This window comes from Podarcis liolepis (assembly GCF_965112155.1).
Source record: "Podarcis liolepis genome assembly, chromosome: 6".
NCBI classification, from domain to species: Eukaryota; Metazoa; Chordata; class Lepidosauria; order Squamata; family Lacertidae; genus Podarcis; species Podarcis liolepis.
Window position 1 is genome coordinate 62,965,249 of NC_139559.1, and position 16,377 is coordinate 62,981,625.

Below are 16,377 nucleotides of genomic sequence, written 5' to 3' on the forward strand. Positions count from 1 at the left end.
GAAGGAACCCTGGCCTCTTTTGTATCTGTCCATTCAGTGAGAATCTTGAAACCGAAATTGAACTATAAACAATGATGTTACATTCTGAGTCTGGTTAAAGAAGAATGTCCCGTGGTATCAAAACTAGCTAAATCATTGCAGCATGAACTTTTGCAGATAATAGCCTGTATTACCACATGGGGACAGTGCAGCTGATATTTCTTTAAAGTATAGGAAGATTTCAACCATTACTGCACTACCTGAATTACAACCCATTTGGATTTGTGAGAGAGATCAAATTACCCCGCTTTCTAAAACCAAGGAAACAAAATAATCTCAGCAAGGTTTAGGGGAAATCCAGATTTAAATGGAGAGTGGGGAGTCGTTTGCCACGTGGCTAACTGAGCCCCCAAATTATACAAAACTAGAGAACTTTTGCCTGAAAAGAAAACGATTCCATACATGATTAGACACAAATGATGCTGTTGAGTCACAGGCAAGACTTGCTGTGTTTGGCTGAACAGCAAATTACATGCTTTCCTTCCCAACTAAAAACACCTGTCCAACTAGATCACCAGGTTACTTCTGCAGGAAAAAAACAAACAAACCAAAAAATGATTCTCTTGGAGCTATCCTTGTGGCACCACGGCAATGTACTATAAGAGAAACTGGTGGCCACATCCTGTGCTTTGCCATCTGCATTGTACATGATTTAAGAGAAAACTCTCCATTTGATCTCTTGGTCACACCCAAATCCTATTTTGGAGGGCGGACTTTCTTTCTCCAATTTCGCTCCACAATGCCCCACACATGCTAAGGGGCAGCAGACCAACTGAAGATCAGTTGCTGGAGAGGAATAGCAGGAAAGGGCTATTGTCTTAAGACAGGGAGCATCTTAATTTTCCAGAGATTTGTGTAGTAGCTGGATGTGGGGTGTGTGTGTGTAAAAAGGAGATCAGGATCCCATACATGCACCATCACAAAAAGGATAAGGCACAGACCTGCATGCAATTGCATAAGCTTATTTATATGCACGGATACAAATTTAGAAATACAGTCATACCTCGGAAGTCAAACGGAATCTGTCCCAGAAGGCTGTTCAACTTCCAAAATGTTCGGAAACGAAGGCACAGCTTCCAATTGGCTGCAAGAAGCTCCTGCAGCCAATTGGAAGTCGCATCGGACGTTCAGGTCCCAAATAACATTCACAAACCAGAATACTCACGTCTGGGTTTGCGGCGTTCAGGAGCCAAAATGTTTGACTCACAAGGCATTTGGGATCCAAGGTACAACTGCAATTGCTATCATTTGCATAGAAATACATCTCGCCCTATTGGGGAAGACAGTGACCTGTGTGCTTGCTCTGTCTACTGTCCAAATACTGGCTGCTGACAGGTGGGTTCCAGACCCCATTTCCCCTTCTGAGAGTCCTTTTCTTTAATCTGAGCTTGGGACTGGATAGCCCTTCTGGTAGAGGACACCTTCAAAGAAAGGCGTTTCCTCTGACAGCCCTTCAAAAAGTGGATTATTATTCTCTGTGAAGTATGAAACATGACCACCCTAAAGGAGATGGAGGTAAGGGTGTGCGGGCGCAGGAAAGAGACAAAGTACCTAGCAGGGTCCTTGCCTTCAGGCCCTCCAAGCAGCCTCCTTCTGTGAAACATCTGGCCAACCATTGTGGGAAGCTAAACGCTGGATGAGGGGGGCTTTAGGACTGATCCCAGCAGGCCTCTTCGTAGGACTTCCAATTCTAGAACGTAAAGCAGTACAATGGAGTATGCAATAGAGTATATAAGTACATAAGTGATACAATTAATACATGTAAAAATTATTAATGAGACTATATTGTACTGTATTTTATTGGTTAATTTATCTCTTTCTTTCCTTTCAAATTATCCACATTCCTTTCCTTTGACATTATTTTTTTCCACTGAAAACTTTTGAGATATGCTTCTCGTCTTTATTATTTGCTTTCGGGGAAAAGAACAAAACAATGCAACGCTCATGAAAAGAGGCAGTGACTCTCATAAGGCAGGCTATTGAAACAGGGGGATTCAAACACTTGATTATACCTACAGAAGAATGGTGCTGCCATTTGGCCCCCTAGGGACTTTTGCATTTAGAGTAAAAATGTTGAATGCTCTGCACAGCAGACCCCTTTTCGGCTTTGCGAAGCAAGCGCTTAATATCTCTGAGTCATGGAACACTTAAAAAGGTATGAAGCAATTAGCCAAGCATTATGTTAAAAAGAAAATCAAGTCAAACCAGTAATATTTTTGCATGGTTGCCAGGTTTTCCTTTTTCTTTATTAGCAGAGCTGGCAGTTGCCCATCTGCAGGACAGCAGCCAAATGATCTGACAAGATGGAAGGCAAAACCAGCCATGGCAGCAGAACATCATGTATGCAAAACAGAGGTTGCCACCAAATCCCTGTAAAGTGTGTGCATGTGAGTGAGTGAGTGAGTGAGTGAGAGATTCAAAGTGGAACATGGGTAGATAGGCTGATAAAATACAGCAGAAAGCCTTAAGCTCACTCTGTACGTGAACCCTAGAATATACAGCACAGAGGGGCCCCCTCCGGAGGGTTTTTTCCTCCAGGCTGCAGCAGGGAAGGAGGAGAGGGTAACTTTTCTTCCTGCAACATGTGGTGGGATTCTAGTAATTATCACATATGCACACCCACTGGATGCAAATGGAATAATAATAATACCACCAGCACAACTGCAGGCACCTTTAAACTCAATTTCCCAAGGTGCCAAGGCAAGGAAACTCAGCAAAGGAGCAACAGGGTGGGAAGCAGAGAGACTGCCATTTTTATTTTATTTTTGGGGGTAGTTGTTGCGCATACAATGATAGCGTGTTAGTGGCAGATTTATATGTGTGGACTTGACTGTCCACACATTGTTTCCTTCATTGGTTGTTCTACAGTCCCTCCAAAATCTTGCAAAGCAAACAACTCCTCCAAGGCTGCGCCTGATGTCTGTCACTGGACCGAGACATTGCACATGCATCTGACATCTCCACCCTGGAGCAGCCCCCGCCCTGCCAGGCAGTATCAGCCCTGCGTGCTGCAGATAAGGCTGAAAGAGCATGGTGGGTGGATCTTATCATTTCTATAACCTTCATGACGTGCCAAGCATTTCACAGACTTTACTGTGTCGCACTCGCAACAAGCCTGTGTGACTGTTACTACCATTTTGAAAAAGGAGAGAGGGAGAGCAGTTTGGCCAAGGCCAGGCAGCAAAATGCTAGCTTTGAACCCGGATCCATGTCCACAAAACTCAATCTGCCAGCCCAGGCTCAGCTCTCAGGCAAGGTCCAGCAACCTTTTAGCCTGGGTATGTCTCTCTCAGTTCTCAGGCCAGCTCTCACCCCTTATATGGCCTGTGACCCACTGTAATCATGTGACCATTTCTGCCCTGCCCCTTTTCTTTAAAGGGCTATGTGCAACACAATAAGCACAGGGGTCCCTTAGAACTTCAGAGGAGACAGCCAAATTACCTCAGAATCTCTCTTATTCTGAGTAAAACATTCCCATTTCTGTTCAAAGCTTAAATTTTTCTAAGCCCTTGGCTTCACAAGTTAATTTTAGCATGTTCAGAATCCCCCACGTGTTAAGCATCCATCCCATCTCATTGTTAAATTTCCAATACATCAGCTGTTTAAAGAGCTACTTTCAACTGCTGCCTGTAATGTCTCATTGAAGTTACGAATGCATTTTTTAAATTTGCTTCTGTTATTTGCTTGATTGTGCTTCAGACTCCATCCCAGAATGTGTGTGTGTGTGTTCTTTCCATCTTCTAATTTTTATACTTTTGCAGATCTAAGATGCTCTCTTTTCTCTTCAAGATTGCCAGATGTATTTATAATAGTGGTTACTTCAGAGGATAGCAGAACTATTCACATTTTTCTAAAAAAAGAGGCGCGTTCACCATGAACACCTCCCTCATTCTCTTATACAGTAATGGCAATGGCGCCCACCTGACAGGTGCTGGAACTGGGTTCCGGTGAGTTCCGGATGAAAAAAGCCTGGCACATGACCAAGTTTGACATCATTCTCATCAGCTTGGGATGGTGAGGAGGAGGAAATAAGTAGGCATGTAGATTAGAGGCTTTATGGTGCAGTGAAAAGTAGGACACATTGTGCCAGACAATGGAATGGCTCCTTTGAAATTTGACCAGAACACTGCATTCTACTGATTTCATGGTGGCTCAAGACCTTGGCAGTTGAGAATGCAAATTTATTTATCAAGACTTGGTGGGTAGCCACTGGCTAGTAAAGGCTGAAAATATGGTGCTCTGGCTAAGTCATTCTGTTATCTGGGGCATGATAACAGGGGACTAGAAAAGAAGATGGAACTTAAAAGTAATCAACTGTAGACATGTTTACAGAATTAACCACTATTATAAATATACGGACCCATTAAAAAGTTGAGTAGCAGCTACTTCCCTCCCAAATATCCCACCTGAAACAAATCCATATAGAATTTATGGTGGGCGTACCTGAAAGTAATTAGGCACTGGGCTCAGATTGTACAATATATAAAGTATAAACTCTGCATACATCACATGTATAATAGAGTAAATGTGACTACTTTGATTGCAGTTACAGTCTTACAAGGAGAACAAATCCCAATAATACAAAGGGACCCTGCTGGTCTTTTATCAACAGCAGCAAAATTTCAATTACATGATTGCTGGAAATGCAGCCGGACACCTTCCATGGAGGAATGGTTTGATGAAGTATTGAAAATACTTGATACAAGAGAATTCTTGAAAAGTGTTTCCCCTTCCTAACACATATGGACAAGAAGAAGAAAAAAATCAGAGATGTTAAGTCCCATCCTTATTCTGTAACACGAGCACCAAAGTTTCAGAATGATTTGGGGGACAGACTGAGAGACTGGTGTTCTGATATGGAGTTTGGATTTTGATATCGCGCTTTATCACTACCCGAAGGAGTCTCAAAGCGGCTAACATTCTCCTTTCCCTTCCTCCCCCACAACAAACACTCTGTGAGGTGAGTGGGGCTGAGAGACTTCAGAGAAGTGTGACTAGCCCAAGGTCACCCAGCAGCTGCATGTGGAGGAGCAGAGACAAATCTACCACTCTTAACCACTACACCACACTGGCCCAGGTGGTGAGAGAATTTGACCAGAACATTGCATTCTACTGAATGCTGAACCCTGAGAGTTAATTCTTCCAAGATGGCTCATGTCATACTAATACATAAATAATTATATAAGATAAACACGAGAACTTGGGGGAAACGCTGCTAGAGCAGACCAGTGTCCCATCTAGTCGAGCACCCTGTTCTCACAAATCAGATGCCTATGGGAAGCCTGAAAGCAGGACATGAGCACAACAGCACTCTCCCCTCTTTTGTCATAAAACATGCAGTGCCAGCCCAAGGTATTTTGCTGCCTGAAGCGGAATCTACCGTAAGCAGTCCCCCAGAACCAACACTTCACAAAGTTTCCCTGCACTATTCAGATTTCAATTCCTCCTGCCTTCATCTACAGCTATTCCAGTGTGCCTCCTCCCACCATTACCACCTGAAGCAGGTCGTTTCCTCTTGCCAATGTGGCAAGGCTGCCTTCATTAAAGTGAAATTTCCCTCAGGTTTCGACTTTCTTTCTTCTGGAACTTTCTCTTTGCCGTGAAAATACAAAGCGTCACTCTAGCGACTTGAGGCTTTCCTGTCAACAACACCTGCGATGATTCAACTTCTTCCACCCATTTCACCTCCTCTTGGGAATTTCACACCAATAAGCTTTAACTGTTAGAATTTTTCTGCAAATCATGCAGTGAAATATGAAATCTACATTGATTTGGGTGGTGCTGGTGGGGGGTGGATCTCTACACGTTAGAGGTTCATTGATAAGACTGATGATATTAGGAATCTAACTATTGCAGGTGTAATTTTTCTTTGCTTTATAGCAGGGATGGGGATCCTTTGCCCCCCCCCCGATGTTCTGGACCTGCAACTCCTACCAGTCTCACCCAACATGGCATGTGGTCAAGGATGATAGGCATTGTAGTCTAGTACCTCAGGTTGTCCACCCCTGCTTTAAAGAATTTAAAGAAGGCTGAGAATGATTTAATGTAGAACTATTTCTCGTTGGGTTGATAAACAGCTTTTGTCGGGATGTTTTTAATGTCTGATGTTTTGTTATGTTTTTATATATATTTCGTTCTGTGTATATGCTGTAAGCTGCCCAGAGTGGTTAGGGAAACCCAGCCACATGGGTGGGGTATAATTAGACGAAGAAGAAGAAGAAGAAGAAGAAGAAGAAGAAGAAGAAGAAGAAGAAGAAGAAGGATGGTGAGAGTTAGTTTTATAATTAAAGAAGGTTACAAACTAGGAGGGCCAAAAGCCCTGCATCTATGAGCTTCCTGGCTGAAACAGCATCTCTTAACCTGAAATAGTTTCGGAGACTATTTCTGATGAGAGATATGCAAAAAGTGTCATTATTTAATTTAAACACTAGGCGGCACTGGGCTTATTTGTAGCTAGATGGAGGCCCACAGTTCTTATGGCTGTTCTGTTTTTGTCTAGAAATTCTGACTAGTGTGCTCTCTAAGACTATTATTATTATTATTATTATTATTATTATTATTATTATTATCATCATCATCATCACCACCACCACCACCGTTATAGCATTAATTTCCTCCCTTTGTTTCTAAGGCGCTCAGTGTAGTATACATGGTTCTCCTCTTCATTTTTTATCCTCACAACCAGGGGGGAGGGAGGCGACTGCACCCCCATCAAGTAAATCAATAAAAAAACTTAACTAACTGAGGTTCGTCCGTCCCCCGTAAAGCCTGCCCCCCTAACATAAATCCTGGCTGTACCAGACAGACAACCACCATGTGATGTAAGCTAGGCTGAGTGAGAGACTGTGACTGGCCCAAGGTCACCCAGCGACCTTCATGGCTGAGTGGGGATTTGAACCCTGTGGTCTCCCAGGTTCCAGTCCAATACTCTAACCACTACACCAGGGTGCATCTGCTTCAACCTCTGAGTGCTGCAAAGCACATTGGAAAGGGGGGGGGGTTCAAAGGGAAGGCTGAGATGAGCCTGTCACCTTCAGATGCCTGCTCCTCCCAACACACACATCATGGTATAAAGTATCAATGTGACAAAATAGGCATCTGGAATCACATATATCATACAGGTTAAAAGGTGTATGATAAGTTGCGTCTCCTTTTGGAGTGGCTGGTGGCACTGTTTTTCTCCATCTCTTCGTTCAGTTTAATTAGTTGTACCTTACAGTGCAATCCTAAATGGGGCTGGACTGGGTGCAAAGAGGTAGATCTTCTGTCATTCCTAAAGCCCTGGACTAGCGGGAGCCAGAGTAGGTGATATTGGGAGATCTACCTTGATTTTTAACTCCAAGCAGGTTTCTTTTGCATCTCCCCAGCTGATTCCACTAGGGGATGAATCAATAATTTACACCCACTCTAGGTTGGTGTGGATTGATTCTGGGACCTCTTCAGGTCATAATTCAGCAGATTCCAGTCAACCTCACCTGCCCCTGCAGAATGCACATTTCAGAGCCCCACAATATCGCTTGTGGTTGATCTAGGCTGGCCCTATTTCCCATGGTGTCTGAGTGCTCTGTGAGAGGAGCAGCCTCCCTGTCAACAAGACAGGGCTGCTGTTCCTAACTCTGTCCATCCAGCAGATCATTTTAATATTGCTCAACGTTTGGAACTGGATTTCTCCTATTGATGTTGCAAATCCCTTCCCTAGAATGAAGTGTCCATTAGGGACAAATCTTAAGTAACTAGGTAGGGGTGTGTGTGGGTGTGCGCAGTAATTAGCATAATGTTTCAACAGATCAATCTGGAAAGACAAAAACTAGGGTTGGAATTAATGTTCAAGACAATAATTATTAGTCTGCGAATGAAAAAAATAGCCACAAGATGGCACTAGAGATGTAGGGGAAGCACTGCAAATGTTTTGCTTTAATAATATGATGGCCCGTTTTAGCTTTTCATTTGTTTGTAACATTTTATTTTGCAGGATTTTCATGTGTGCAAAATAGGTGCACAAACAGTTTAAGTACCTAAGGTTGCCACTCTTGAAAAAAATGGAGCTGTACCACAGAGTGTTTATCTTTATGCTTTGAAAAATCACATACAGTACCGGTACTTATTGCTCTTAGGTTTGAGTTTCTGTTTTTTTACCTTTTAGTGTTGGTTGTGTTATTTGTCCTGTGATATGCTTTTCAGAAATTGGTTGCACTTGAATTCTATTATCTAGAAGTGAAGTGTGTACAGGCAACAGCAGAGAGAGCAGAACCGTGCAGCGATTAAATTTCCAATAGTGCCGGGCACTAATCCTTGGTGTTAGAACACAAGTGTTGCAACTACACAAGAATGTCTTCCTGTCGTTTGGGAAAACGTTGAAGCTGTTTGTAAATCCACAACTGGTTTTCTATCCTGTAGGAATGAAGCCCTTAAAAAACACACTGGGCCTTTTTTTTTTTAAATCAATATGCTCCCACCCCACCCCAATAATTTAGCTATCTTGTTGGCTTGTCTGAATGCCTTGCAAGTTTCTTTAGGCTGCAGTCCTATGAGTGAGCTCTGTTGACTTACTTCTGAGTAGACATGTATACTGAGATTGTGCTGTTTGTCCCACAGGCACCAACCCTGCGCCAGCCTCAGCCTCAGCCCTTGCCCTTTGCACACTTGACTGACTTTTACCCAGCTGCAGAGTGCTTAGCACTTAGTAAGCTCAACTGTCTGACCAGCCAAGGGATAAAATACAAACATGTTTGCTCTGAAAACAAGAATATGCACATCCATACCCTTACAGATTTTTTGGACAGATGACTTGTGCCATCTGCTCATCCACACCTTTATTTAAATCAGTACAAGGGTCTGTCTTTCCTATATTCCCATCCACCTTCAGGGATCACTTTATTTTTGAAATCCCTTCCACAATCTGTGACATCTTTGCAAATCACACCTTCCTTGCAGAGGTGCCAACTTTTCAGCTGACCCCTGTAGCCCTCCCTTCAACAAATATTTTTATCAACAGCAGTTAGCAGGTGATGATGTTTACTTCCACACCAGGGCAAGAGACAGGAGAAGGACAGGCCTCTTCCTTCTTGATGCCATTACCTGATCTGCTGTGATGTCACAGCAATGTCAGAGGTCCTCTGGTCCCCATTGCCTTGACTGCTCTCTTCTCGTGTGCTGCTTCCACTTCAGCTCTACGAAGGCATTGCTTTTCTGCAATAATCTGAAAACCAAATCAAAACCATTGTTCCATATGACTCAACACAGAAAGAGTAGAAGTTCTATTGCTTGATTTTATATTGCTCTAATGTTTCCATATGAATTGTTGCATGATTAGTTTGATTTCATGGCCCATCTGCACTGTATATTTATAGCAGCATCATACCCCTTTAAGCATGGCTTCCTGGGAGCTGTGGTTTGTTAAGGGTGCTGAGAGTTTCCTTCAAAGAGCAACAGTTCTCAAGAGTTCCCTGGAAAGAGGGACTGACTGCTAAATAACTCACCAGTACTATATCTCTGTGGGGGGAAATGGAGGTTACCTAACATCTCTCCACTTCCAAAAGCTCAATAACAGATTTATACTTTGGGAATATGTTCCATGTAGGTGGGGACTTTTAATTTCTGGCTTTCTCTTGTTCTACCACTGCCTTTTTAAACTGTAAAATGGTGCTGCTTGGATGCTAGCCAATTAAGATAAGCTTTGCTGGGTTGCCATCATTATGGTTCAATTAAATAAATCTTAGTCAGTACATCACCAAATTGATTGATTAAATTCCCACTAATTGTGCATCTGCAGAAAAATCAATAATCCTCATTTAAAATGCGACGGTCCCCCCCCCTTGACAAAAAAGGGCTTTTACAGGCTTCCCCAAAGTGAGGGATCTAGGAATAAGGTGCGATTACTACCACCCCAATTGTTTCATTATAGCAACCTATGTTCACACAATAATAAGCCTAAGTGATAGACTACAGTCCAGCCCGGGCTGTAATATACAATAAATCATGAGCAAACCACATGGAAGAGGTATGTCTTTAGGGCCTTCCAAAAGGCTTGAAGCATGGGAAACCACCACTGATCCAGCGCAGGAAGTCCCAAGGCTATGAGGCCACCACAGAAAAGGCCCTCTCCCTTTTTCCACCAGGAGACCTATCTTCATCATCAGAGCGAAGGAAGCCTGGATCCTTGATGGGCCCAGCATGCTATTTCCACGCCTCTGTGGCTCTGATAGCAAGGTAGTTGAGTTCATGCCTGAGGATCCTTTCACCTTGCTCAAACCTGCTTGTCCCCACATGGAGTGGCTTTACCCTGCTGGACCACAGCCTAAACTCCCGTGTTGCCTACTGGGCCAGGGGTCGAGGCCATGAAGAGCTGGGAATTCGTTTGGCTGGCTTAGGGAGGGGAAGCCACATATAACCGGGGTGGAGGAATGTTTCATTTGACTGAGAGAATTTTAGTACAGTATATTGATTGCAGCCCTATAACTATTTATTGATCACACTTGAGCCTATTCTTGCTTTAGAAATTTGAACGGCTTCCTAGCAGATCTCCCACCCATTAGCTGGATCCAGTCCAGACCTCCTTAGCTTCACCACACTACTATAGGATTGGTGTTCCCAGACCAGGCACTTGGCTCAAACCCCGGCAAAACATCTGCTGCCATAGGTAATCTGACCCCAAAGATCAGACATTTTTGACGCTGTATTAAGTAGCAGTGATAAGAGGAAGGCAGCAGCTAAGGCCGGGGAGGGGGGCCTGAGCAGTGCTGGTGCCATCTACTAGAATTCCCAACTTTAGAGCTCTTGTGCTTTTCAGAGCAGGCAAAAATTCAACAGGTGTAGCAGGCTTTCACAGTAGGCAGAGGAAGCAACAAGGGCAACATTTCTGGCTGTTGTGAAGCTGCAAACCTTGAGTATATGGGTTTCATTTAACTAGTGCTCCTTGCCAGAGCTCATGAAAGCAAATCCTCTGGCCAAGGAGATTAGCTATGGCAAGCAGTCCTGGCTTAAGTTAAGCCCTGGACATGAGTTGGGGGCAGAAAGGTGAATATGGCTTCTAGCAATCTCCCCCCACTCAAATGAGCAGCTGCAAGGTCTCTCTATCTTTCTCTGTCTCTCCCCCACACAGAGAGACACAGAAAAAGGAAAGTGTGTCTTATCTCCAAAGTAGAAGCCATGCTTGTGTTTTATTGTGGGTGTATTCTTCAACTCTTCTTGACACAACAACAGTGCATTAGTGGCAAATTTATTCTGCTTTATCACTTGTTATGCGACGCTTCCCCAATCCTACCACATTTTGCTGTCTGGAGGAGTTGCAGCACAATAAATGTAGGACGACAAAGAGAAAAACAAAAGCCCCTCAGCCTCAGAACATTGTGGCAAGAAAAGTTATGGAACTTCTGAAGGAAGTTGCAGGGTCTGCACTGATTGGAAATGAAGTCGTATGATCACCCCAAAACGTCGGCAGGCACAAACAATATTGAAAGAAGATCATAAGCACAAATAATCATAATTTTAAAAAGGATGCTTGGAGGACTCCTGTTCTGTTTCTGGGTAGAGGCCAGTTCAGGTGAAATTCTGTCTTAAAACAGTTAGGTTACTTGCATACGATGCATATAATCCTGGGAACCGTATTATGTTGAGAGTGTTGGTTGTGGTAGCTCTATGAGAGGCAAACTCTAGCTCCTGGGGGGTCTCTGGAGAAAGTCATGTGCTTTAATTGTATGACGTGGGTGTGATCTTAAAGGCACAGCATCTGCTTCCAGCCCTTCAGCAACATCCTAGCACACCTCATGGGGCGATGGAAGGGGAATCAGCCCTAGGAGGTCTCACTTGAGCCAGAGATCCCAGTCCTCGACTAGGGTGGGCAGGTGAAAAAGAGGACAGGGCAGCGCAAAAGAGGGAATTGCACCTGGTGAAATTCCCTCTTCTACACAACTACCAAAGGTGCAGGGAGCCCAGCTCTCTTTTTCACTCGGCTACCTTACCCAGGACATAGGTTTAGAGGGATGGGGGTTCACGGCAGCATAGTGGGGGTCCTGAGCAAGTGATTTTCCATTTCAGTTCCCATCTGTGAAATGAGAGCAACGATTTTTACCTAATGTAGGAGGCTATTAGGAGGAGGGAAAACACAAGCAGGATAATAAAGCACTTTGCAAAAATCAACGCTTCAATCCTATGCACACCAACCCGGGAGGAAGTCTTGTTGAGCTCAGCAGGAACTTGCACCTGAGCAAACATACTTTGGGCCTTGCTGCACTTTACAGTATCTCTCTAGGTTTCCCTGCCGTTTCTCTTCTGAAAACTTTAAAGCTTCATCCAGACGTCAGGAAGTTGCTTTGGCAGGAGTGAGCAACACACTCTTTGTCCTGCACGACTCAACGGTGTCCTCATTCCACACAGGCAAAAAAAAATGCTCTGGCCTCCCTTTCCCATCCCAGCAGGCCTTTTGAGCAGCAGTTTCCCATGTTGTTTTGTTTGCCTTGATAATCTAGCTGGACGTGGGGGCTGACACAGACAAACAGCACCCAGCCCTTTTCAAAACACGCTGGTAGGTGGCTGCAGTTCACGAGAAACATTTTGTGTCAAGATCACCACAGGGGAAAAATATCAAATGGCAGAGGACAAGGATATTCTTGCAAAACTGTGTTACTTTTTCCCAAGGCTTCAGCAGCTAAAAAGGGTGGACCAGCAAGCAGCATGAGAGGAATGCCTTGTCTCCAATGGGTGCCACTTGTGGGATGTGGAAGGATATTGTTCAATGGGCCAAGAGCTCTACTTGAAACACTGTACCAGATGACCTTTCAGGAGCATGAATAAACATTCTGCTTAAAAAAGAAGGAGAAAAACTTTGCAAGCTACAACTTGGAATTAAATCATATAATCCAGGCTCCACTCCAGATTGTGGATAGTGGAGAACAAAATATCACTGCAAGCAGCAGTGCCATTTTTAGTTCCTTTCTCTTTAACGGCGGACACTTTGGGTGCCACAGGAATTAAGGAAGTGGCAATAACTAACTGCCTGTTATAGTTTAACTTTCTTTCCTTTTTTTGCCTGCCTGATCAGGACAACCAAAATACCCAGCCGTTTTTTGTCCTTGAAAAACGTACCAGGAAGTGCAGGTTTGCTTCAGCTTTGTACAGTCACTCCCTTCCAGGAAAAGCAGAGACTCTGCTTCTGCCAAGTCAGTCTTGCTCTTGCCTCATTAAGTTCCTGAGCAACCTTTTCCGAGTATCTGCTGTGGTTTCTCCCCTCTCTCTTTCTGCAGAGGCCAATTATAAGCAAAGGCTTTAATGGCAATAGGAGGTTGCAGAGCAGTGCAGATCGCAGAGGCCAAAATACTGCAAGCACTTATGTAAGCTTTGTTCTGTCGAAAGCTGTCAGTTTATGCTCCTCACCAACCTTCCATAAGGAGCAAATTAGATATGGCAGGGGTCAGCAACCTTTTTCAGCCAGGGGCAGGTCCCTCAGACCACGTGGTGGGCCAGACTATATTTTTTTGAGGGGGGATGAATGAATTCCTATGCCCCACAAAGAACCCAGAGATGCATTTTAAATAAAAGGACTCATTCTACTCATGTAAAAACATGCTGATTCCCGGACTGTTTGCAGGCCAGATTGAGAAGGCAAATGGGCCGGATCCGGCCACCGGGCATACCCCTGAGATATGGCATTTACCTTGCATCTATGCAAAGATGCACTTGGGTTGCAATCCTAACTCTGCCTGCTCAGAATTCAACTGCTACTGAATTCAGTGGGACTTATTCCCAGGTAAGCGGAGTTAGAATTGCAGCCTTAATGCCGCTTATGCAATGGCCCTGTGTGCGCGCGCTGTTGTCCAACATTTTGTCAGTAAAATTATTCGCATCCACCCTGGTAGCTCTTGTCTTATATTCTGCTGCATTAAAGGTGCAGATTTAGGACGGCCATGTGAATGAAGACGACACCCATCTGCTGAAATCCCTTCTGGATAACTATTAAAGGTGCAGAAGCTTTGTCCTGTTTTCCATCTAGCTCCCTCCCCCTCCAATTTTGGGGGTCCCAGCACTGGTGGGAGGAGACAGCTCTCCCTATGTTTCAGCACTGGGCCAAACCTCTCCCAGATCGAAGGATTCATCCTTCTGAGAATTTTACAGAATGACAAATTCCACCCAGTTCAATTTTTCATGTCTTTGATGCACTCTAATGAGAACAACCGGAGAGAGGGAGTTCAGTCAGCCCAAAGCATTTCACTGCCTGAACTGAAGGACAAGACGTCTCTCCCACTCCCAATTCATGTGCAGAATCCAGCCATCCTGGCAGGTGAATCTCATTTCAAAACTTATTTCAGCATCTTATTTCAACATCCACAGATATTGCAGCCATGTGCAGACCAAAACAAGATTAACACATTCTTTTGCCTTGCTCTTTCAATAGACACGACACCGTTCATCACCACTCAGCTATGTATGTAACTTGCTGGGCCAGACGCACTCTCAGCCTGACCTATTTCACAGGGTTCTTGTGTGGATAAAATGGGGGAACACAGGGAAATGCCTTTCACCAAGTCAGACCAGTGCTCAATACCGTCAGACGGGCAGTGGCTGGTTCGAGGCAGGAGTCCTCCCCAGCCGTATTGGGAGTGAGGATTGATTTTGAGACCTTTTTGCGCGCAAAGTAGCTGCTCTGTCCCTGAACTATGGCCCTTTGGAACCTTGCCTTGAGTTTCTAGGGGGATATAAGTAAGATACTTGCAATGCTAAGTGACTAGTAAGGGGAAGTATCCAGTGACCGAGGGGTCGAGTTGTAGGGTCTGAGTTGCCTTGCACAAAAATGCTGCTTTAGTTGCCGCAGCACAAGCCTTTGTTTACACCACAGCCACTGAAGCAACACTATACAACTGGCCTGTTGAGATGCCACTCAGTTAAGGGAGGACAGAGCAAACTGTGCAGGCCTAAACAGGTCAAACCCTTTGGATTCCCAGCCTTGCAGGGCCCCTCCCAGCCCCTCATATGCCGTGACCTTTTCCAGCCCTTGCTCTGCAGGTTCTTGCATGCATGCTGACCACAGGGCTTAGTCGCCAAGCTCAGTGCGGTGGTCCTCCCTCATAAGCAGCGCAGAGGGTAAACAAACAAGCGGCAGAAATTATACTGCGGAGCGCCCTGGACTGGTTGCTCCCCAGCACTCTGCACGGAGCAGAGCTTTGCAAGCGACGGCAGTTGACGGCGTAAACAAGCCTCCCCAGTGGACTGCCTTGACCCAGACTTTGAGGAAAGCAGCTGGCCAACTGCCCGTGCTCTCATGTTCAGCCACATGGCTCAGGAGCAGCCAAACAGGCGGAGAGGGTTGCATTTTCCCAGCTGTGTGATCCACTCGCTACGCTTGGCCAAGAATCCGCATGCAAGCCCAGTGAGGAGAAGAAAGAAAGCAGCAGCTCCAGCTCCATTGTGCTCCCCCTGCAATAGAAACCAAGACTCTGCAGGTTGCCAGATGTCTCTTTATTTTAATAGGCATTTGTAATGCTTGAGAGCTGGTTTCTCTTCCAGAATATTACAGCAATTATTGCTGCAAGATCTTTCTGGTTCAGTCAGTCTGCCAGTCTGCAGAGAGAAGGATAATATCAGTCTGGGGGCTTGGGTCTAGCCTGTTGGCCTCAGTTGCTCACCCCAACCCCCCTGTCATAAACCTTAGCGCCTATCTGGGTATCCTTTATATTGCACATGTATGATTATTTATGCTCATGATGGCTATAGGAAACCCCACTTTCAACACCATTTGAGCCTGCTAAAGTTTCAAGATAGACATACTGCTTCATTTCCATCAGCACCTGTTGCGTAGCTGCTTGCTGAAATTCTAGGGCCTCTGAAGACATATTTTTTTATTCCTGATTATATGTGCTCATGATGGTATCAGGCCAGTCAAATGCAATCCCAGTTTCAATGCTGTTTGCATCTGAAACTGTTTTGGAGTAATCACATGGCTTCCGTTCCAGTCAGTGCATATCCCGTAACTTGTCGCCGAAATTCTGTAACTTTTTGTTACCACACATGTTTTGGTTTTGTGTTTTGTTTTGTTTTTAAACTTTTTGGCTTGCTTTTCATAGAACGGTAGTATTGTAGAGTTGGAAGGGACCCAGAGGATCATCTAATCCGACCCCATGCATTGCAGGAATCTCAACATGCGGTTCCCCATCCAACTGGAAACCATACTGGACCCTGCTCAGCTTTGCAAGCTATGCTAGTTACTGCTGTGCCACTAGGAGGACATAGCGCTATAGTTCAAGACTGCACCTCCAGACAGCAACAATGCAGTAACATCGTGGAAGCATCGCAGAACAAATTATGAAGAGAAATGATGTGTGGACAGTCCAGTATAAACCCACTGCT

The 16,377-nt window shown here is 44.6% G+C and overlaps 1 long non-coding RNA gene across 1 annotated transcript in view; it reads right to left on the bottom strand.

The window, feature by feature from the left end:
• Nucleotides 1-437: 437 nt before the first annotated feature.
• Nucleotides 438-16,377, bottom strand: part of LOC310710114 — a 39,839-nt gene continuing 23,899 nt past the window's right edge. Inside the window, exons 4-5 of the long non-coding RNA XR_014527813.1 lie at nt 9,118-9,238; nt 438-1,729 (exon numbers count right to left, since the gene is read on the bottom strand). This is a non-coding gene — a long non-coding RNA (uncharacterized lncRNA). The remainder of the gene's footprint in view (nt 1,730-9,117; nt 9,239-16,377) is intronic.